The following is a 24,994-nucleotide window of genomic DNA, read 5'->3' as shown; positions in this document are numbered from 1 at the left end:
GTTCGTGTGCATGGGGCCTAATAGGTTAAATGATAACCCATACCATATCTAAACACACTACTAGAAGACACTAAAATTACCTGCTTCATTTTAACCCTTTTGGGCTGAGTAAATCGAGGGAATAGATTCAGTAACCTGTCTTAATAAACGGACCTGAAGTTGTTCATCTTCTGATGCTTCTATCTCTTCCAGTATGCACCACCACTGGAGGTCACATACTCTACGTTTAGCTCCAAATAAAGGATGTCGTCTCTCTGAATTTCCTAGATCGCTCACAATCTTTCTTTTCTGGACCCTTTTTAGTTTTTTCAAGCATTAATTGTGAAAATAGTCTAATGGCTGATAGATTCACATTTATCCAGATTTTAACAGCCCTTGACATTTGACCAACATAGGTTTTGCCACATGCCAATTGCAGGTAAAATACCCTTTATATGCTTGGTTGCCTTCCCCATTCCCTTGCCTTGTACCAATTTTTTCCTCCCACCATCCAATAGCATGGGACTAACTCTCTTTTTCCAGGTGCCCCTTAGCAGCCACATGGGCTGTCTCTATAATAAACCAAATTTGTGGGATCTGCTTACATTGTCATGTCTATAGTGACCCACAGCTCAGCCGCTGACAACTGCTCGCAAGTGAAAAGGGGCCAGACAAGTTGTTTTTTTAAACCACCCAATTGTATTGTTTCCCCCCTGATAAGTGATGCAAGATGTGCATGTCCGCTGCTTATCCTGCTCCCACCATAGAAATAACATGCTAGTTCGGCACCACCCAAGCGGGCATGTTTATAGTTTATAGGATTGAGTTATAAATGAAAATGCAAATATTTCTACCACTCCGATGAACTGACGAAGTAACTAGGATGAGGTGAAACATCTTTATGAGTTGCAAGCAAACCAACTGATTTACTATTAAAGAAGGTAGGAACATACACTACATGGACAAAAGTATTGGGACACCTACACGTTACACCTACAGGAGCTTTTATTTCATCCCATTGTAAATCCATTGGTATTAATATGGAGTTGGTTTCCCCTTTGCAGCTAAAACGGGCTACACTCTTCTGGATGGCTTTCTACAAGATTTTGAAGTGTGTTTGTGGGAAGTTTTGCCAATTCATCCAGAACAGCATTTGTGAGGTCAGACACTTATGTTGGACGAGAGGGCCTGGCTCACAATATCCATTCTAGGTGATGTGTTCGATGCAGTTGAGCTCAGGGCTCTGTGTGTGCCAGTCAAGTTCTTTCACACCAAACTCACCAAACCATGTTCTTATGGACCTTGCTCTACGCTCTGGGGCACAGTCATGCTGGAACAAAAAAGGGCCTTCTCCAAACTGTTCCCACAAATTTTGCAGCATACAATTGTCCAAAATGTCTTGGGATGCTGAAGCATTAAGATTTCCCTTTACTGGAAGTAAGGGACCTAGGCCAAGCTCTGAAAGACATCCCATAGCATTATCCCTCCTCTACCAATCTTTACAGTTGTCACAATGAGGTCAGGCAGGTAATGTTCCCCTGGCATTCGACAAACTCAGACTCGTCCATCAGACTGCCAGATAGAGAAATGTGATTCATCACTCCACAGAACATGTTTCCACTGCTCTAGAGTCCAGTGGCGGAGGCTTTACACTACTCCACCCGATGCTTGGCATTGTGCTTGGTGATGTAAGATTGCATGCAGCTGCTCGGTCATAGAAACCCATGCCATGAAGCTCATGGCGCACAGTTTTTGTACTGATGTTAATACAAGAGGAGGTTATTGAGTCAGCAGTGTTGGCGACTTTCATGCACTATGCGCCTTAGCACCCGGCGACCCCGCTCTGTAACTTTATGTGGTCTGACACTTTGTGGCTAAGTTGCTGTGGTTCCTAAACGCTTTAACTTTGTAAGAACACCACTCACAGCTGATTATGGAGTATCTAGGAGGAAATAAATTTCACAAACTGACCTGTTACAACAGTGGCATCCTATCACAGTACCATGCTCGGACTCAGTGATCTCTTTAGAACTACCCATTCTTTCACAAATGTTTGTAAAGGCAGACTGCATGGCCATGTGCTGGATTTTATACACCTGTGGCAATGGGACTGGAGGAAACACCTGAATTCAAGGATTAAGAGGTGTGTCCCAATACATTTGACCATATAGTGTCAATTTATGATGTGAGGTTATACCATTTTCATCCAGTATCCTTTACTATTAGCCATCACTGAAAGTTTAACATTGTGTTTCCTACACAAATATGGAACATAACTTTGGCAAAAAGAGCAAAAACCTCAAGTGTGAAATTAATCAACAAAATGAGAGAACTGTCTCCCTGGTGGCCACTGAAACTTGAAACAACTAACTAATTGAATGAACATGGCTCATAAATCCCTCCACATGCTAATTAAAGTGTCTGTAGTGAGCACATAGGCACGTCAAATCACTATAAAATAAATTATTAAATCCCCCACCCTCTGCTGAGCCTTTCCCAGCTTATACAGCAAAGCTGAAAAGTGAGCTTCCAAACACAGGAAATGTCAGCCTACTGTTTATGCTCTAGTAGCTAGTGTGAAAACTGTAAGATTTATTCCATAATTTATTTTTTCTGTTTTTATAGAAATTTGCACAAAATAAACATAGACAGCCATTGGATATACATTGAAACTTAGAAGAGAAGCACCGCGAAGCTCAAAGCATGAGATGCTTGGGTATGATGAAAATATAAACATAAGTAACCTTTAAGAGGCATAGTGTAACGACTCAATAAGGCAGAGCAAAAATCCTATATACCATCGAAAACTAAAGAGGCAGGGGAGGGGATGGGGAAAAGGAGGGCGGACAAACTGGAAGATTTTATTTATATAAAAATAAAATGCACCAACACAAATAAATAAAATATATACAGTATGTATAATAAAAAGAAGAGTTAAATAGTAACCAAAGATACAACTCAGCTCTCTACTCACTGAAATATCTCAACAAGAAAGATCAACAACCGGACCAGGTAAAAAAGAGGTGAAATCCTCAACACCACAAAAAACAGAGACAAATTGATAGTTTTTTACCGCTCAGACGGTTGTAGATGTAAAGTCTTATGTCTTACTCTTTTATCTATATCTGTTTTTGTAAGTATGAAATAAACTCGTGGAATTTGTAGTTTCCAAAAGGTTGTGCACTATCTCCTTTTTCTCCCTTTTTGGAGATTTAGAACATCAAGTACGAGGATCTACACAGCAAGCAGTTGCATTTCTGCAGTTTCATTTCTGTGTGGAACCACAAGTATCAGCGAGATATACACACCAGTGGAAATTTGGATCTTTTTTTCTGCATGCTAGCTGGGGGAAGGTCAAACCCTTGATGGACACTTCAGACTTTACATCCACAACCGTCTGAGCGGTAAAAAACTGTCAATTTGTCTGAGTTAGGCCTCATTTACACGAACGTAATATACGCGCGTGCGACGCGCGTGCTTTGCACGCATGTCGTACGCACCTATATTAGTCAATGGGGCAGTTTAGACGATGCGTGAATTGCGCTCAGCGCGAGTGCGCAGAAAAAAACTCACGACATGTTCTATAATCGTGCGTTTTTCGCGCACTCACGCACCCATTGAAGTCAATGGGTGCGTGAAAACCACGCATGCCGCACGGAAGCACTTCCGTGCAAACTGCGTGATTCGCGCAAGAGCTGTCAAACTCCTGAATGTAAACAGAAAAGCACCACGTGCTTTTCTGTTTACAAACATCCAAACGGAGTGTCAAATTCGAGATGAGCGCACCGAACTTCACCGGGTTCGGCCAAACTCGTTTTGACCGAAACCGGTAAAAAATGTTCGGGTACGCGACGTCAGGAGACAGTCACTGTCCACGGTGCTGAAAGCGTTAAACTGGTTCAGCACCATGGACAGTGACTTCCGCTCCGAAAATCCATGAACCTGTAAAAAAAAAAAGACGTTCTGACTTACCGATAACTCCGGTCCGACCTCCCGGGATGACAGTTCAGTCCAAGTGACAGCTGCAGCCAATCACAGGCCAAGCACAGGCTGCAGCCAATCACAGGCTGCAGCGGTCTCATGGACTGCGGCGTCATCCTGGGAGGTGGGGCCGGATGACAAGAGAGGGACGCGTCACCAAGGCAACGGCCGGGAGCCCGGACTGGGGGAAGCAGGAAGTTCTTGGTAAGTATGAAAGTCTTTTTTTATTCACAGGTTGGTGTATATTGTATTCGGCATTCACTGTCGAGGGTGCTGAAAGAGTTACTGCCGATCAGTTAGCTCTTTCAGCACCTTGGACAGTGACGGGCGTCGACTAGCCTCATCTCTATGATGGCGGCTGCGCGAAAATCACGCAGCCGCGCATCATACACGGATGACACACGGAGCTGCCAAGTGCCTTTTGCGCGCGCAAAACGCAGCGTTTTTTGCGCGCGCAAAACGCACACGCTCGTGTAAATGAGGCCTAAAATAGTATTTCTTTCTGATGATACATTCCTTTTAACCAATGTCTTTACAGCATAGAGTACCTACCTAGAGGATGTAAATATTTTGGTAGTCAAAAAAGGGCTATCTTTGGTAGCCCCATAGAAAGGGAATGGAGTGGTGTCCAAGCATGTGCAGCTCTGCTCCATTCACATAGTGCTCTCGGGGACTCATATTCTCTAGATCATTGGGGGTCTCAGCGGTCGCCCTCAACCGATCAGACATTTATCACCTATCCTGTGGATAGGTGATAAATGATGATTATGGGAGAACCCCTTTAACAAATACTATGGAATGGACCCGTGTTCTCCCAATAACTGAGGGTCCTAGAGGTGGGACCCGCATCTATTATACATTCTTCACATATCCTGTGGAAATGTCATAAATGCTTAATATGGGAAAACTCCTTTAACTGTGGTCAATTATGACCATTAAATTACAATTGCCAGTAAGGGCACATTCAGACGTGGCGGAATTACTGTTGAATTCCGCTGCGGACAGTCAAAAGTGGAATTCTGCAGCAGCCGTTTTTTACATTTGTTTCTATAGATTTTTAGGAAACTTAGTTCAGACGTTGCAGAAAATAACTGTGCGGAAATCAGGCTGCGGTGCAGAATATCCCCTCCGCAGCATGCTCAGTATGTTGCGGAGAAGAAGCGGAATTTCACTGCGGATTTCAGTCTTTGCAATGCAAAAACTGAAATCTGTGGCAAGTCCGCTGTGATATCTGCAACGTCTGAATTACCTGACAAATATGCAAATGAGGGGGGAAGATTCGTTGCGTAATTGCCCCAAATCTGCACCAACATTTGCAGTGGAAAAATTCTGCCACGTCTGAACATGCCCTAATTCTGTACAAAGAAAAAATGCAGGGAAAACACTTATCATGTATTCCCTGCACTCCTTGCCTCAGGTTTCAACAGTAAACAGATAATATATTAACAGACATAGCTCTGCATTGCTTTGGTTTGTTTTGAACAATTATAATTATTTCTGTTGTTTGTCACTACGATGGAACTGGAAGTCATTGTGCCAGATTCACGTGATGGCAGTGCACAGTGGAAAAGGATTTACCATCAAAATTAGGCCGGATTCACACGAGCGTGTGCGTTTTGCACATGCAAAAAACGCTGCGTTTTGCTCGCGCAAAAGGTCCGTGTGTCATCAGCATATGGTGCGCGGCTGCGTGATTTTTGCGCAGCCGCCATCATTATGACACTCTGTTTTTATGTTTGTAAACAGAAAAGCACGTGGTGCTTTTGTTTTCATTCATTCATTTTACTACTGTTGCGCGAATCACGCGCGGCACCCGGAGGTGCTTCCGTGTACCGAGCGCGATTTGCACGTACCCATTGACTTCAAACTTTGTTTGTATTTATATATGTATATGTAAGTGCCATATCGTGGTTAAAGCGAGAGTATGGTTAGATAAATCACCGTTATCAATTATTATGTACATACTGAAACGAGTTTATAGATAAATACTAGGATTTTAATGATTGTGTAATATCTTTTTTAGGATTATCTAAACATAGATCACGTGTTATCTTACTGTGGTACATCTGTCTCAGTATAATTATATAAAGATGCTCAATTATCCATGTCAAAAAATTGAAAATAAATAAATAAATTTTTGGGCTAAAAAAAACGCACTAAAACCGCATCAATGTGAATAGTGACTTGCTTTTTGCATCATAATGGATTTTTATGTAATGAGCAAATGTGGTTTAATCGAGAGTATGGTTATATAAATCACTGTTATTGTAGCGCCCATGGCCGCGGGCCGTCGGTTTTACTCACCTCCCGACGCCCGCAGCCATGGATCTGTGAGCGCTGGCCTCCGTCTCCCTCCTAGGAGATGCCAGCGCTCACTTCCGCTCCATTCGGCTGGATCCCGTAGGGTGCGCGCGCACGCTCGCGCCCGGCCTTAAAGGGCCAGCGCGCGCAATTAGGAAATCGTCATCACCATCAACTGCCACAATTTCCTGGTCTATAAGAAGGCCCCTGGCCTTCTAATCCTTGCCTGAGCATTGTTAGTCTTTCCCAGTCTGTCTCGCAAATGGTTCCGTAGTGTCTCCCGTTCCAGCTGTTACCCGTGCCCTGTTACCGTTCCTGTATTCCATGTTGTTCCTGTGCCTACCCGCGTTCAAGTGTCTTCTGCCACGTCAAGTGCCATCTGCCACGTCAAGTGCCATCTGCCACGTCAAGTGCCATCAGATACTGCCCGCCACGTCTGGCGCCACTTGCCGCACTTGCCTCCATCCGTGCTGAAGCCACCGCCACCGCCCGGACTATTTCAGGTACCCAAGCATACTGTCTGCCATTTACTTCTGCTTAGACTGTGACCTGGTCAGCTGCCTCCCCGCTACGGCAGAGCGGCCTAGTGGGTCCACATACCCTGTGCCCGTGACAGTACGCTCAGGCCATGGAACCCGCTGGCCAGCCCAAGACCCCAGTACAGAAGATTCAGACAGAGATGCAGGACCTCCGCACACGTCAGGATCAACTCCTTGAGGCGGTGAATTCTATCCTGGTCCGCCTGGATCTACTCGCTGTTCCACCCCCGGTTCTTCCCCCTGAAGCTGTTGCCGTGCCACTGCCTGTTGCTCCCCCTGTTTGTTCCGGATCCTCAGTTCCTCTGCCTCTTCCTCCTCGCTACGATGGTGACCCCAGAGCATGTAGAGGATTTCTCAACCAATGCACAGTGCATTTTAGGCTACGGCCTCATCTCTTCCCCTCCGAGGAGGCCAAAGTGGCATTTATTATCTCCCTCCTCGCTGGCAAGGCCCTCACATGGGCAAACCCAATCTTGGAGCAACAAGGACCTGTATCCGCGGACCTAGCCTTGTTCCTGCAGTCCTTTCGTGCCGTGTTTGAGGAGCCGGGTCGAACATCCTCTGCCGCAGCCACTCTGCTGACCCTCAAGCAAGAGGGCTCCACAGTAGGGGAGTATGCTATCTCCTTCCGTACCTTAGTAGCCGAGCTGGCATGGAACAATGAGGCACTGGTGGTGACCTTCTGGCAGGGACTGTCCTCTCACATCAAGGACGAACTGGCAGCCCGCGACCTTCCTTCTACCTTGGATGCCCTCATCCTGTTAGCCACCCGGGTTATCATGAGAATCCGGGAGCGCTATCAAGAGGTTCGTCAGGAGAGCCGGGCCCACAGACCAACACCCTCTGCCCAGAGACCACTATTGTCCACTCCTAGTGCGCTACCTGAGGAACCCATGCAGGTAGACAGAGTCCGGTTATCTGAACAGGAGAAGCAGCACAGACGCTCCTCTGGACTTTGTATGTATTGTGGCCTCAAGGGTCATTTTGTGCGCCAATGCTCACAGAAACCGGGAAACTCCAGTACCTAGGGTTGATTGGAGAGGCAACTCTAGGTGGAACGTCTCCAAACGTTAAAACCTCTTCCAAATTGTCGATACCTGTGGCCATCGTCACCGGACAGGCATCACATCCTTCCTCCGCCTATCTTGACTCTGGAGCGGCTGCTAATTTTATCCACCAGGATCTAGTGGACCGGTTTCAACTACCCACAGTCCGTCTGGAGAGACCCCTGGCAGTTGCTTCTGTGAATGGTCTACCGTTGCCTGATCCGATCATGCTCATCACTGAGCCGTTGACACTACGGGTCGGAGCTCTTCACTCGGAACAGATCTCCTTCCTGATACTACCCAAGGCTATCAATCCTATCCTGCTGGGTCTGCCATGGCTCCGTCTACACGCCCCGACACTCGACTGGAGTTCTGGAGAGGTTCTTCAATGGGGTTCCAGATGCCATAGCCATTGCCTGTCACAAGTCCGTCCTGTTGTGCCTCCTCTGCCTCAGTCACTCTCTGATCTACCTTCTCAGTATGCCAGTTTTGCGGATGTCTTTTGCAAATGAGAGGCTGAGACGTTGCCTCCACATCGGAATTACGACTGTCCCATTGAACTGGTTCCCAATGCTTCTCTTCCCCGTGGACGAGTATATCCTCTCTCCTTGCCAGAGACTTTATCGATGTCAGCTTATATCAAGGACAACTTGGAGAGGGTTTTTTTTCGAAAATCTTCCTCCCCGGCCGGGGCAGGATTCTTCTTCGTTAAAAAGCGAGATGGATCTCTCCGACCCTGCATTGATTACCGTGGTCTCAATCAGATCACGGTTAAGAACAAGTACCCGTTGCCACTCATTTCCGAGCTGTTTGATCGCATACGAGGAGCCAAAATTTTTTCCAAGCTAGATCTGCGGGGGGGCCTATAATCTAATCCGGATTCGCTGGGGTGACGAATGGAAGACGCCATTTAACACCCGCGATGGGCACTACGAATACCTAGTGATGCCCTTCGGACTGTGTAACGCTCCCGCAGTATTTCAGGAGTTCATTAATGACATCTTCCGAGATCTCCTCTATACGTGTGTTGTAGTTTATCTCGATGATATTCTAATTTTCTCCCCAGATCTGATGAAACATCGGAGGCATGTTCGTCAAGTTCTTCTGCGACTAAGAGAGAATCGCTTGTATGCCAAGTTAGAGAAATGCACCTTTGAAAAGAGGTCTTTGCCCTTCCTGGGCTATGTCATCTCGGATCAAGGCCTTAAGATGGACCCTGAGAAGCTAAAGTCTGTCCTGGAATGGCCACGTCCTCAAGGCCTAAGGGCCATACAGCGGTTCCTGGGTTTCGCCAATTTCTACCGGCAGTTTATTCCGAACTTTTCTTCTCTGACGGCCCCCATCTCTACCCTTACAAGAAGGGTATGAACGCCAAGGTGTGGACACCAGAGGCAGAGTCCGCATTCATTAGCCTCAAGAAAGCCTTCACCTCAGCTTCAATCCTCCATCACCCTGACGTATCTCGGCAGTTTTCACTGGAAGTGGACTCTTCCTCTGTTGGTGCAGGCGCACTTCTGTTCCAGAGGAGCTCCAAAGGAAAGGCAGCAGTATGTGGCTACTACTCAAGACTGTTTTCCTCTGCTGAGCGCAACTATTCCATTGGAGATCGGGAGCTACTGGCTATCAAATTGGCCCTGGAGGAGTGGAGACACCTTCTGGAGGGCGCTGCTCACCCCATCCTGATCTTCACCGACCACAAGAATCTTACTTACCTTCAGTCTGCTCAACGACTGAATCCCCGTCAAGCCAGGTGGTCACTGTTCTTCACCCGTTTCCAATTTCTGCTCCACTACCGTCCCGCTGACAAGAATGTGAGGGCCGATGCCCTGTCCAGATCATTTGAGACGGAAGACACGGTGGAGTCCCTTCAGACGATCATAGACCCATCCTGCGTTGTCACCGCCAATCTTCTGCAGCTTAGAGATATCCCTCCGGGGAGAACTTTTGTTCGGTTGGCAGACCGAAAAAGAATTCTCCGCTGGAGACACTGTTCTAAACTGGCTGGGCACGCAGGTGTCCGTAAAACCCAAGACCTGGTCGCTCGTCACTTCTGGTGGTCCACGCTACTTAAGGATGTTCTGGACTTTGTCACTGCTTGCACGGTGTGTGCCTCCAACAAAGTGACTCACAGCAAGCCTGCCGGCCTGCTTCAACCCCTGCCTGTACCCAGTGCCGCCTGGCAGCACATTGCTATGGACTTCGTCACGGACCTTCCTCTCTCAGCAAGATGCAACACCATCTGGGTGGTGGTGGACCGGTTCTCTAAGATGGCACATTTTATCCCGCTGACCGGCCTACCCTCTGCTCCTCGACTGGCAAGTCTCTTCATTCTGCACATCTTCCGCTTGCATGGCTAGCCTCTTCACATTGTGTCCGACCGGGGGGTTCAGTTTACCTCCAAGTTCTGGAGAGCCCTCTGTAAACTCCTGGATGCGAGTTTGGACTTTTCCTCTGCCTATCACCCCCAGTCCAATGGGCAAGTTGAGAGGATCAACCAGGTCATGGAAAATTACCTCTGCCACTTCATCTCTTCACAGCACGATAACTGGGTACAGCTTCTTCCATGGGCGGAGTTTTCATACAACAACCACACAAGTGAGTCCACCACTTCCACTCCGTTTCACATCGTGTACAGTCAACATCCCAGAGTCCCTCTTCCTGTGTCGACTTCATCTCAGGTACCCGCTGCTGACTCTGCATATGGGGACTTCCTGCAAATCTGGCAATAGACCCGGTCCTCTATTTTGCTGGCGGTCGAACGCATGAAGCGAAAGGCAGATACTAGGAGAAGAGAGCCGCCTCAGTATCTTCCGGGGACTAAAGTCTGGCTGTCCTCTCGGAACATTCGCTAGAGGGTGCTCTCATACAAGTTCGCTCCCAGGTTCCTTGGTCCTTTCGAGGTCCTGCAACAAATTAACCCTGTCTCCTATAAGCTGCGGCTGCCTCCTACCCTCAGAATCCCTAACTCCTTCCATGTGTCCCTCCTGAAACCAGTGGTCCTGAACCGCTACAGCAAGACCTCTAGTTCCACAGTTGCTCCCAGCGGTCCTTCTGATGTATTTGAGGTAAAGGAGATCCTGGACCGCAAGAGAGTAGGAGGAAGGACTTTCTATTTGGTGGACTGGAGAGGGTTTGGTCCTGAGGAGAGGTCCTGGGAGCCAGAAGAGAACCTCAGTGCTCCTGCTCTTATTAAAAAGTTCCTCTCTCACTCTGGCCCCAAGAAGAGGGGGCGTAAGAGGGGGGATACTGTAGCGCCCATGGCCGCGGGCCGTCGGGTTTACTCACCTCCCGACGCCCGCAGCCATGGATCTGTGAGCGCTGGCCTCCGTCTCCCTCCTAGGAGATGCCAGCGCTCACTTCCGCTCCGTTCGGCTGGATCCCGTAGGGTGCGCGCGCACGCTCGCGCCCGGCCTTAAAGGGCCAGTGCGCGCAATTAGGAAATCGTCATCACCATCAACTGCCACGATTTCCTGGTCTATAAGAAGGCCCCTGGCCTTCTAATCCTTGCCTGAGCGTTGTTAGTCTTTCCCAGTCTGTCTCGCAAATGGTTGCGTAGTGTCTCCCATTCCAGCTGTTACCCGTGCCGTTACCGTTCCTGTATTCCATGTTGTTCCTGTGCCTACCCGCGTTCAAGTGTCTTCTGCCACGTGAAGTGCCATCTGCCACGTCAAGTGCCATCTGCCACGTCAAGTGCCATCTGCCACGTCAAGTGCCATCGGATACTGGCCGCCACGTCTGGCGCCACTTGCCGCACCTGCCTCCATCCGTGCTGAAGCCACAGCCACCGCCCGGACTATTTCAGGTACCCAAGCATACTGTCTGCCATTTACTTCTGCTTAGACTGTGACCTGGTCAGCTGCCTCCCCGCTACGGCGGAGCGGCCTAGTGGGTCCACATACCCTGTGCCCGTGACAGTTATCAATTGTTATATACATACTGAAACGAGTTTATAGATAAAAACTTGGTGTTACCTTTACCAACATGGCCGACAGTGACCTCAGAAGGTGAACCCGCATGTGCGGACATACGTGATGTCACAGACATGCGCAGTTGAATCGCCAGGATACAGGAAGTCCACACACACAAGAAAACGGATCCAGAGTGTAACATGGTATAGTTTTGAATTATTAAGACATGTAAATGTTTAATTATGTATACACTAATTAAGCACTTTACCTACACGTTAACAAATGTTTTTAATCACTAACATGTATATCTATCATTGTTAAAACGATATATATTTTGTAAAACAATGTCAACACAACGGTTTTATTACTATTTGGATGTTTGTATTAATCACATGTTAATGGGACAATGTGTTTGGTCCCCACATAAACCATTGCTAGTATCAGTATGCTGAGAAAGGCTCACCATATAGGGCCGAAACGTTGCACAAGGGTAAATAAAAAACAATTTTTTTCACCTTTGTATTGGAGTGCTATATATATATATATATATATATATATATATATATATTTATATAGTACCAAGAATATTTAAATGAAGCAGCACTCATGTAATAAAGTGGTGGGTGAAAAGCAACCGGAGCTTAATCCACAACTCAAAATACCATACAAGAAAAAAATTCCATGGTGGAACTGAATCGTCACTTGGTTTTTAATTGTGGGCAAATAAAACCACAGATTTTTTTACAGGACCCCTTTTCTTGTATATATATGTATAGGGTGATATATTCCATTTGAGATCAGCTAATACCATCCTCCTGGGGTCTAATAAAATAGCTGCAGCTAAGCTCATGAATGCTTGTAAGAGAATGCGGTACTGACAACAAAGCTCATAGCTATATGTATGTTCTATATATGTGGTGACGTCAGCATTCTCCTTATGATTGTCATCAATGGAAAACAACTGCGTCATGACACTCAAAGAACAAATAGTACTATACAGTATAACTTCACTCTCCCAGAACAGCTGTACAGCAACAGTCAAGACATTAAAATCACACTGAATAAAGCATTACTTAGAATAAGGCATCATGCACATGGCCGTGCCCATAATCACTACACGTGATTGCAGGGACGGCCGGCCGTGGGCAGCCACCCGCAGTTTCGGCCCATGCTTTCATACAAAGTATGGTAGCACGGTCCGTAAAAATCAAAAGATAGGACATGTCCTATATTTTGTGGAGGCTTTCTACGGCCCGGACACCTTCCTGCAAATATACGGGAAGGTGTCCGTGGTCAATAGAAGTGAATTGGTCCGTAATTAGAGACCAATTCACGTAATTATGGTCTGCACTTATGGACAAATTTTACGGTTGTGTGCATGGGGCCTTAGTGAGTATTTGCTGTGTTGATAACACACTAGCCTGGCCTACACCACCCTCTGACTTTGTGTGGGGGGTCTGGATCTAAAGGTAGAGGTCAATTTAATGAACTGAACCTTAGTGGATGTTAGAAAAAGAAACGGCTGCTAACAAATATTTTATTTCCATGTGTCCCTTCCCTACAGTGTCTATTAAACATGAATGACCTGCAATCGAATTTATTGAAATACATCATTTACAAAAGCTATAGCTTGTTGATAAAGGGAGATGTGCACTTTTGCAACCATTTTTTTTTTATTGATACAATGCATTTAAAATACAAATTGAAGCAACTTTGCAAATAGTTTTGATTTGAATAAAAAGCCAGAGTTTTGTGCATACTTCTCCTTTGCAGACTTACGTGTATCCATGGTAACAGACTAGAAACAATCTCTATGTGTAGTTACTACACATGACTGTATGGTCAAACTACACACAGGGTTTGTTTGTAGTCTGTTACCATGGAGACTAATAGGTCTCCATTGGAGCTGTAGACACAATATGCTAGAATATAATTAATCAAGATATTTGCAAAATTCTGTGCTGATTAATTTTCTTACGTATCTTTTCTGATACAAAGCTCCAAACCCCCTACATAGGCATATAGTTAGTAAGGTTGAACAAAAAAAAACATGTCCATCAAGTTCAACCAAGGGATGGAATAAGGGAAGGGATGAAACTAAGTTTCTACACATTCACATAGGAGCTGATTTTTTTTTCGTTCGGGGAAATTATCTAACCCTTTTTTAAAGCCATTTACTGTCCCTGCTGTGACCAGCTCCTGCGGTAGGCTATTCCATAGATTCACAGTTCTCACAGTAAAGAAGGCTTGTCGCCTCTGCAGGTTGAACCTTTTTTTCCCCAGAAGGAGGGAGTGCTCCTTGTTTTTTGAGGGGGTTTTACATGGAACAGGATTTCACCATATTTTTTGTATGTGCCATTCATATATTTCTATAAATTAATCATGTCCTCCCTTAGTCGTCTCTTTTCAAGGCTAAATAGGTTTAATTCTTTTAATCTTTCCTCACAACTTAGATTCTCCATGCCCCTTATTAGCTTCGTTGCTTTTCTTTGTATTTTTTCCAACTCTAGGGCATCCTTTCTATGAACTGGAGCCCAGAACTGAACTGCATATTCTAGATGAAGCCTCACAAATGCTTTGTAAAGTGGTAATATTACATCCCTGTCCCGCGAGTCCATGCCTCTTTTAATACAGGACAATATCTTGCTGGCCTTTGAAGCAGCTGATTGACATTGCATGCTGTTATTTAGTTTATGATTTACAAGTACACCCAGATCCTTCTCAACAAGTGACTCCCCCAGTGTAGCTCCCCCTAGGACATATGATGCATGCAGGTTGTTCGTACCCAGGTGCATAACTTTATATTTATCTACATTAAACTTCATTTGCCAAGTGGATGCCCAAACACTTAGGGCACGGCCAGACGTGGCAGAGTTTTTCCGCTGCAAATGTTGTTGCAGATTTGGGGCAATTACTCAATGGATCTTCACCAACATTTGAATATTTGACAGGTAATTCAGACGTTGCAGAAAACACAGCGGACTTGCCGCAGATTTCAGTTTTTGCATTGCAAAGGCTGAAATCCGCAGTGAGATTCCGCTTCTTCTCCGCAACAGATAGTGCATGCTGCGGAGGGAAAATTCCACAACGCAGCCTATGGTCCGCAGCAGAGTTTTCCGCCACGTCTCAACTAACTTGCCTAAAAATGTATTGAAACAAATGTAAAAAACGGCCGCTGGAGAATTCCACTGCGGACTAGAAATAGTGCTATTAATCCCATCCTCTATATCATTAACCCCTTAATGACCAGCCTATTTTAGACCTTAATGACCAAGCTATTTTTTACGTTTTTCCATCGTCACATTCCAAGAGCTATAACTTTTTTATTTTTGCGTCGACATAGCTGTATAAGGTCTTGTTTTTTGCGGGACAAGTTGTATATTTTAATAGCAACATTTTGAGGTACATATTATTTATTGATTAACTTTTATTAAATTTTTTTGGGGGGGATAGAAAAAAATCAGAAATTTTGCCATTCTTTTTTGCGTCCTAAATCTACACCGTTAACCGTGTGGTATAAATAACACAATAAGTTTATTCAGCGGGTTGTTATGATTGTAACGATATCAAATTTGTATCGTTTTTGTATGTTTTACTACTTTTACACAGTTAAAACGCTTTTTTTTCAAAATGATTTGTTCTTGCGTCTCCATATTTGAAGAGCCGTAACGTTTTTATTTTTTTGCCGATGCGGTTGTATGAGGGCTTTTTTTTGCGGAAAGACTTGTAGTTTTTATTGGTACCATTTTGGAGTAGATGCGACTTTTTGATCACTTTTTAATCACATTTTTTAGAAGTCAGTATTCACAGAAAACAGCAATTTTTCAGTCTTTTTTTAATTCATTTTTTACGGCGTTCACCGTGCGGGTTAAGTAATGTAATAGCTTTATAGTCGGGGTCGTTACGGACGTTGCGATACCAAATATGTGTAACTTTTTAACTTTATTTTGTTTTTTTAATAGTAAAGCAGTTTGTAAGGGGAAAAAGTGATCTAGTAGGCATTTATTACAGGCAGACCTGGGGGACTTTATTAGGCCCCCGGCTGCCATGGGAGACACAGACACTCGGCGATCTTATCGCCAGGTGTCTGTGGGATGAGAGGGAGCTCCCTCCCTCTCTCCAAAACCACTCAGATGCGGTGCTCGCTATTGAGCACCGCATCTGAGGGGTTAAACGGGTGAGATCGATACTAATATCGATCTCACCCGGCAGAACAGGGACGCTCCCAGCCCTCAGCTACCTCTGGCAGCTGAGAGCAGGGAGATTTGACAGCTCCCTGCTCTGTTTACTTATTCCGATGCCGCGACGTAAAAAGTCTATGGCATCGGAATAAGGCCCGTTAGTGACCAACGTAAAAAGACTATGGGCCGGTCACTAACGGGTTAATAAATAAGTTGCATAATAGTGGTCCCAGCACTGAACCCTGGGGTACAACACTTATAACCGGGGACCATTCAGAGTAGAAATCATTGACCACAACTCTCTAGATACGGTCCTTGAGCCAATTCTTAATCCAATTACAAACTATACTTTCTAAACCTATAGTCCTTAATTTACCCATTAGACGTCTATGGGGGACAGTGTTAAACGCCTTTGCAAAGTCCAAAAACACTATATCCACAGCGGCCCCTCTGTCTAGGCTTCTGCGCACCTCTTCATAAAAACAGATCAGGTTGGTTTGACAACTTTTGTCCTTAGTAAAACCGTGCTGGCTGTCACTAATGATACAATTTTTTTGTCATATGCCGGTATATATTCCCTCCATAGCTCCTCAAATATTTTTCCGACGTAGATTTAAAGCATACCTAAATTTTCAGGTAAGTAAGAGGAAAAAGTTCATGCAGTATGCGGTAATGGCGCCAGGATAGTAAGTGCAATTGAGATGTATAAAATTAAATTGTTTCTTTATTCATACAGACAACGCGTTTCAGGACCGCACCGGTCCCTTCGTCAGGTCAGATACCTGACCTGACGAAGGGACCGGACTTGTTTCTTGCGGGACGAGATGTCGTTTTTTTGAATGTACAAAAAAAATATATACAAAAACCAGCAATTCCACCTTTTTTGGGGGGGTTTATATTTACGCCGTTCATCGTGCAGTAAAAACAACATGTTAACTTTATTCTAAGGGTTGATACTTCCTCCACATTCTGAGAGCCGTAACTTTTTTTACATTTTCGTTGATTGAGCAGTGTGAGGGATTATTTTTTGCAGAGAGCTGTAGTTTTTATTGGTACAATTTTGGTTAAACTACCAATAACCTATTTTTTTGGGGAGCTAAGGTGACCAAAAACAGCAGGCGGTCACGGTGCGGGTTCAATAACATTATATTAGAAAAGTTCAGACTTTTACGGACGCGATGATGCCAGTTATGTTAATTCTTATTTTTATTAACCTTACTTGAGGGGAAAAAAGGTAAAACGTTTTTTTTTAAAACTTTCAATATTTTTTTTGTACATTAAAAAAACCTTTAACTGTATTTGAGATTTTCTTATAAGTTTACCTAGGGGACTTGAACCAGCGATCGTTGTATCGCTTTCACAATATACTGAAATACTAATGTATTGCAGTATATTGTGATTTTGACAAGCTTTTATTAAGCCTTGCTGGAAGCTAACCTAAGGGCCCTAACAATCATCTGCATCCCGCGATCACATTGCAAAGGCGAACGATAGCTAGTCGGAGTGGGCCGTCCCCTTTTTCCAATGGCTTAGTCGCTATTAACCGTGGCATCTAAGTGGTTAAACGGACAGAATCAAAGTGATCTTCAATTCCGCCAGTTGCAGTGAGGTGTTGGCCATCAACCGCTCAGCCCAGAGGCGTAGCTAGGTTCTCCAGCACCCGGGGCAAAGATTCAGTTTGGCGCCCCCCCCCCCAACCTCTTTCCCGACATCTCCTTCCCCCTCGCCGTGTTTGTTTTCTCTACCAATCGACGTGTCATTTCTTTTTATGTAACGCGAGCATAAAAACATTTGTACATTTTACAAGCAATATAGTTCTATACACAACACCAGAACCAAGCTTAGTACATAAATACAACACCAGAACAAATACAGCTCAATTTAGTGCAACCCCTGCCGTATAGGTGTGTACAGCGTAAAACTACAGCTCCCAGCATGGCCCAAAGAATGATAAGGATATGCTGGGAGTTGCTGTTTCACAAAAAATAAATCATATCATAATCATACCACCCATCATCTCGCTGCAGATCATAGAGTAACTACAGTGCTGATTAGAGGCAGAATAAACATTTACATTAAGTGACTCACCGGTGACGAGTCAGATTCTAGTTCTTTTTCTCCATCCGGTCCAGACCTCTATGATGACTTCTCCCGGTCACAGCCCATTTCTGCAGTTTGCCGCTCACATGTCTTCAGCTTCTCACTTTACCAACATTTCTGCACCTATAAATAAATATAAAGTTATCATTATACCACACACTACGCCCCTAAATATAATAGCGCCATACACTGCACCTCTAATTATAATAGCACCATACACCGTGTCCCACACACACACTGTGCCCCCTGTAGATAGTGCCTGCCATAGAGCCCCCTGTAGATAGTGCCCCCATATAGCCCACCCCTGTATATAGTGTCCCACAAATAACTCCCCCTATAGTGCTCTACAGATAGGCCACCCCTGTATATAGCCCCCTGTAGATATAGCCCAGCCCTGTATATAGTGCTCCACGTATAGCACAATCCTGTATATAGCCCCCTGTATATAGTGCTCCACGTATAGCCCAATCCTGTATATAGCCCCTGTATATAGTGCTCCACGTATAGCCCAACCCTGTATATAGCCCCCTGTATATAGTGCTCTACAGATAGCCCACCCCTGTATATAGCCCAACCCTGTATATAGCCCCCCTGTAGATATAGCCTACCCCTGTATATAGTGCTCCACAGATAGCCCACCCCTGTATATAGCCCCCTGTAGATATAGCCCAGCCCTGTATATAGTGCTCTACGTATAGCCCAACCCTGTATATAGCCCCCTGTATATTTTGCTCCACGTATAGCCCAACCCTGTATATAGCCCACTGTATATAGTGCTCTACAGATGGCTCACCCCTGTATATAGCCCCCCTGTAGATATAGCCTACCCCTGTATATAGTGCTCCACAGATAGCCCAACCATGTATGTAGCCCCCCTGTAGATATAGCCCACCCCTGTATATAGTGTTCCACATATAGTCCACCCCTGTATATAGTGTTTCACAGATAGTCCACCCCTGTATATAGCCCTCTTGTACATATAGTGCTCCACTAGATAGTCCACCCCTGTATATAGTGCTCCACAGATGGTCCACCCCTGTATATACTATATACAGGGGTGGGATATCTGTGGAGCACTATATACAGGGGTGGACTATATGTACAAGGGGGCTATATACAGGGGTGGGCTTTCTGTGGTGCACTATAGGGGGAGCTATTTGTGGGATACTATATACAGGGGTGGGCTATATCTACAGGGGGACTATATCTTCAGGGGGACTATATCTACAGGGGGACCATATCTACAGGGGGACAATATCTACAGGGGGACCATATCTACAGCGGTGGGCTATATACAGGGGTGGGCTATATACAGGGGGACTATATCTACAGGGGTGGGCTATATCTACAGGGGTGAGCTATATCTACAGGGGTGGGCTATATCTACAGGGGGCTATATACAGGGGTGGGCTATATCTACAGGGGGCTATATACAGGGGGACTATATCTACAGGGGTGGGCTATATCTACAGGGGGGCTATATCTACAGGGGGGACTATATCTACAGGGGTGGGCTATATCTACAGGGGGCTATATACAGGGGTGGGCTATATCTACAGGGGGCTATATACAGGGGGACTATATCTACAGGGGTGGGCTATATCTACAGGGGTGGGCTATATCTACAGGGGTGGGCTATATCTACAGTGGGGCTATATACAGGGGGACTATATCTACAGGGGTGGGCTATATCTACAGGGGTGGGCTATATCTACAGGGGTGGGCTATATCTACAGATAGGCTATATCTACAGGGGGGCTATATCTACAGGGGTCGGCTATATCTACAGGGGGCTATATACAGGGGTGGGCTATATCTACAGGGGGCTATATACTATATAGCCCCCCCTGTAGCTATAGCCCACCCCTGTATATGGTGCTCCATAGATAGCCCATCCCAGTATATAGCCCCCCTGTAGATAGACACCCCCCATAGATAAAGCCCCCCCCCCCGTGTAGACAAAGTCCCCCTTGTAGATAAAGTCCCCCCCCGTGTAGACAAAGTCCCCCCCCCCCCGCAGATACAGCCACACACTTCTATTACAATTTCAAAAAAACAAAAAAAAAACTATTCAAACTCACCTTCTTCCCGCTCCCACGCCGTCCGGCAGCCATGGAGACCTGCTCTCTTCTGCGCAGGTCTCCAGGGGGTTGTGCGCAGTGTCTATGAAAGGCGCTGATTGGCTGAGCAGGATGACTTTCCCGGTCAGTCAGTCAATCAGCGCCTTTCATCGACGGAAGCTTCACTGGTACCAGTCGCTTCACTCGTGGAAAGGAGCTGAATGGCCGGGCACGGAACGTGCCCGGTCATTCACTGCTTCTAATTGTACCTGTGTCCTATAGACACAGGTACAATTATAGTGCAGGAGGAGGTGGCGCTGGTGCCCCCTCTAAGCTGCGCCCGGGGCACATGCCCCGCCTGCTCCCCCCTAGCTACGCCCCTGGCTCAGCCCATGAGCACGTTCCATACTTCCTCTTGGCGGCTGTCACGTACATGTACATAACGCTGAGGGGTTAAAGAGCACCAGACCTAAGGACAGCAGCGGAAGTTTACAGATATATGAGTAAATTATTGAGGATCTTGGAGACGTAAGATAAAGTAGTGATCATGGGCAGACATTTTCCTGGACTGCTATCAGTAATCCCAGTGACAAACCTTACATTCATCTTCCTCCGAGTCTGAAATAGATGATAAGGGTATGTTCACACGACCTATTTTCAGGCGTAATTCAGGCGTTTTACGCTTCGAATTACGCCTGAAAAAACGGCTCCATTACGTCTGTAAACATCTGCCCATTGCTTGCAATGGGTTTTACGATGTTCTGTTCAGACGAGGTGTAATTCTACGCGTCGATGTCAAAAGACGGCACGTAAAAATACGCCCATGTCAAAGAAGTGCATGTCACTTCTTGGGATGTTTTTGGAGCCGTTTTTCATTGACTGCATTGAAAAACAGCTCCAAAAACGGCCGTAAAAAACGCCGCGAAAAACGCGAGTTGTTAAAAAAAATTCTGAAAATCAGGAGCTGTTTTCGCATGAAAACAGCTCCGTATTTTCAGACGCTTTTGCTCACTGCGTGTGAACATACCCTTGGAAAAAGTATTTTTGTGGTTGTCTAGAAACAGCTCCACACTTGTCCATGGGATGTTTCTGATATTGATATTGAGTCCTATTCACTTGAATATGGATGAGTTGCAATTCCAGACACAGCCCATGGACAAGTTTGATGCTGAATCTAGGGAGAAAAAGAAAGCAAATCCCTTTTTCTAATTCCGTACAAACCCTTTTAATATTGCTTTACAAACATATACAGCAGAAATTCCTTTTATATGCCTAAAGAAAGGGAATAAAGAGTGCCTGATATATGTTTGTGACGAGCGCTGACATACACCATTGGTGCAGCAGCCCGTGTAATGTGTAACTAGACCTTTGCAGCAAACATCCATCAGCAGCCACAGTCCACTGACTGAATACAGGCCACCATAAACAGCCACCTAGAAAAGTGTGGAATGTGAAATTCCCTACACCCTATATGGGTAAGGGGTGTAGTAACAATAATAACTTTATACTAGAAAATTATATGTATGTTGTTCCCCACTATAATTTTTTTTAAGCAGCTTTAGAGGTGTCACTTCCCTTTAAACAAGATTTTCACCCATGGGATAAAGTGCAAGTTGCAGAGTTAAAATATATAATTTGAATAATGCCATGCTATTAGAAAACCTCCTGCCCCCTCCCACCCCCCTCGCCTGTTGACACTCCCCAAGACTGTTAGACTATGTTCACATCTACTAGAGCTTCGTAAGCCTCTGTTTTCCGGTAAAATGATGGACACCATGACGGAAGCCCAGCAGACCCCATTAAAGTTAGTTGGTATCCGTCATGTGACATATCCATCACAGCATTGAATTCCTTATTTTCTGCTCTATTGACGGATTAGAAAAACTGCATTCCTAGCACAGATGTGAACACAGTCTAATAGAGTTGCCTCTGCTCAGACAGTTCTTTTAAAGGACGGGTGTCGCAAAATTATTATTTTTTTGTATCAATTTGCTTTTAGTGTTTTATTAAAAAATATGAATTTATTTGTGTTTGTGTTTTACTTTTTTTTTCCTAACTTTTTTTTCTAACTTTTTCTTCACTATGGGGGCTGGCATTTTTTTTTCATCTCTGTATGTGTCGATTAAAATACAGAGATGGAATACGGCACATGCATCCCCATAGAGAATGCGAACGGGAGCCGTTCGCATTCACTATGGCGTACGCCGCTCCCACACAGTCCAAATGGAAGGTCTTCGGCCGAGCGACATCCGGCGCCATTTTCTTGTGGACCGGAAGCCGCGGCCGGACAGTAAAATTACTACTTCCGGTAACGGATTCCGGACATGTGTTCAGAAGCGAGCGGACGGAGCAGATGGACCGGAGGGAGCGGCGGCAGGAGCAGGTAAGTTATTTTTGTGTATGTTCGTGTTTTAGTGTGTGATTACCACTGTATGTAAGCCTACTACACTGTGTATTCGCTCAAAAAATGGCGACACACAGTGTAGGAGATTTGAACATTCAATCCCCTCCTTTCTCCTGGCACTAGCCAGGATAAAGGAGCGGGGATTGTTTGAGGACACTAGAGCGAGTGTGTCTTCTCAAATTTTGCAGCATAAAGCAATGTGGTTGCTTTACCACATGCCAATGCTGCAATTTTGGAAATTGCTCCCTCTAGTGACCAGCACAGGGAAATGTTATAAATTAGAATCTAATTTATAATATTTCCTGACTTGTGAAAAAATTTAAAAAATTTGAACAATGTCTAATCATGTATACACTAACTGTTTAACGGAAAAAAATAAAAATAAATTTATAGCGACACATTCCCTTTAAGTCTATGGCATTAGGTCGTACCTGTACATTTAAGACTCAACCTGTGCTGTATATAAGCAGTGCTACCTATGCTGGTCTAATACAATATACTATAGGTACATTATGAGTCGTAGCTAAGCTTTCGTCACCCAGGGCAATGATTCGATATGCTGCCCTGTATCTAAATAAACTCAACTAGACAATGGCTTGTTGGCATCCAGTACCAGGGACACATCCCTACCATCTCCTCTAGCTACGTCCCTGAGCGCAAGTCACCACATTGTATGGACATCATCATAAAGTACAAATCTGTTTTACTAAATTTCCTTGAATACCTTCAGATTATTGAGAGACTGTGAACAAACACAGGATTGTGAATAGATGTGAATGAGCGCTGAAACGCTCTGGTAAAACAATATAATTTACAGCTCAGGGGCTCATCACACAATATCTGCTATTTTCATAGGACACAATGTAACATGTGTGACTGGGGCTGAAAATCCAATGCATTTAGAAAACATTCAACTTCTCTGGGTATAAAACAATGACAGACTGACACATTGCTGGAAATTCTTACAGATCATCCAAGTGTCAGAGCAATGTCTATAGCAGACCCTCACTCCAGATCTGGTACCTCTTACATCTCCACTCACTAAGAGAAAGCGCAGAATACAGAAAATCCACTCCACTCCAGGATATGTATCTGATGAAACTGCTGCAAGATTATAAAATATGCCAAGAATAATAAGACAGATGGTTACTTACATGTCAAGGAAATTCTCATAGTCTGCAGATGGAGATCAACAGATTTGTTTCTGCTGAATTCTTGGAAATCCATACAGAGCAGATCATCAATAGATCTTCCTAAATTCTAAGTTGGTCCAATGACCTGTAAATGATAATGTTGGATTTATTGTAACTCCTATGTAATATCCAGGCAGAGTAATCTGGAGGGATGGGAGTAAGCCAGTGAAGAGACTAGTCTTTGACAGCGCTGGCTCCTGTGCTCATTGAGGGGCTTGTTCTGGCCCCTCTATTGGTCCTGCGCTCTTTGCTGTATCAACACTTTTCCCAAGCAGAAGGGTTCTGCAATAATACAAGTTTATGTCCGGCACTCTGCTTTATTCTGCCTGTAAATCCCTCCCAGTGATCTGATGGGAGTATGTAACAGTAGAAGAGTTCATGTTTTCACCTAGAGAAGCCCGCACTGATCCTATTATTCCTCTCGCTATTTGGTACTGGTGACACAGCGAGAAGAAGAGGTGTTATATTATTTTCTGTGTTATATTATTACTTAATGGATATACACATGTAGCAGTGCTGAATGTGTCATTTAACTCTTTGTAGCTGCATTTTTAGAGGATTGTGAAATGTTGATTTAGTAGGTTAATTTGCAGTCCTACTCTAAGAAAATAAAGTGTGATATCACAATGGGGTGTGTGGCAAAGGATAGATTCAGCTCTGCTACATCTGTAATAACAGCATAATATATATCTGAAGATGGACAACGGGTAGATCTTTGTTATTTATTACCGAAGATTGGGTAAGAAAAATTTGGATTATTAAACTGAGGACAAGAGGAGAATCTGTAAGTATTGAGTTGCACTTACCTATGTGACAATGAGCCAGAGTCGGAGTGGCTGAATAAGTACTTATGTTACATTGCTGAGTTTGCCAGGTGTAATAAAGCAGAGTTTGACATTTTTTATTAGCTTATCATAATATCGAAATATGTGATCTGTAATTTGTAAATAAAGCATGTTAGGGCGGATTTACACGAGCGTGTGCGTTTTGCGCACCCAAAAAAAAATGCGGCGTTTTGCGTGCGCAAAAGGCACTTAACAGCTCCGTGTGTCATGTTCATATGATGCTTTTCACGCAGCCGCCATCATTAATGACACTCCGTTTGGATGTTTGTAAACAGAAAAGCAGGTGGTGCTTTTCTGTTTTAATTTTTTTACTGCTGTTGCGCGAATAACGCGCGTCCCACGGAAGTGCTTCCTTGTGGTGCGCGTGAATTTCACGAACCCATTGACTTCAATGGGTGCGTGATGCGTGAAAAACGCCGAAATATAGAACCCGTCGTGAGTTTTACGCAGCGGACTC

The 24,994-nt window shown here is 44.8% G+C and overlaps 1 protein-coding gene across 1 annotated transcript in view; it reads right to left on the bottom strand.

The window, feature by feature from the left end:
* Nucleotides 1-23,964, bottom strand: part of PRLHR (prolactin releasing hormone receptor) — a 209,813-nt gene extending 185,849 nt beyond the window's left edge. Inside the window, exon 1 of the mRNA XM_075855322.1 lies at nucleotides 23,654-23,964. The gene's annotated coding sequence lies outside the window, so the exon portion shown is untranslated. The remainder of the gene's footprint in view (nucleotides 1-23,653) is intronic.
* Between the last annotated feature and the right edge of the window lie 1,030 nt (nucleotides 23,965-24,994).

The sequence above is a fragment of the Rhinoderma darwinii genome, chromosome 3 (genome assembly GCF_050947455.1).
Source record: "Rhinoderma darwinii isolate aRhiDar2 chromosome 3, aRhiDar2.hap1, whole genome shotgun sequence".
Lineage (NCBI taxonomy): Eukaryota > Metazoa > Chordata > Amphibia > Anura > Rhinodermatidae > Rhinoderma > Rhinoderma darwinii.
This window is presented reverse-complemented; position numbering and strand designations above follow the sequence as displayed.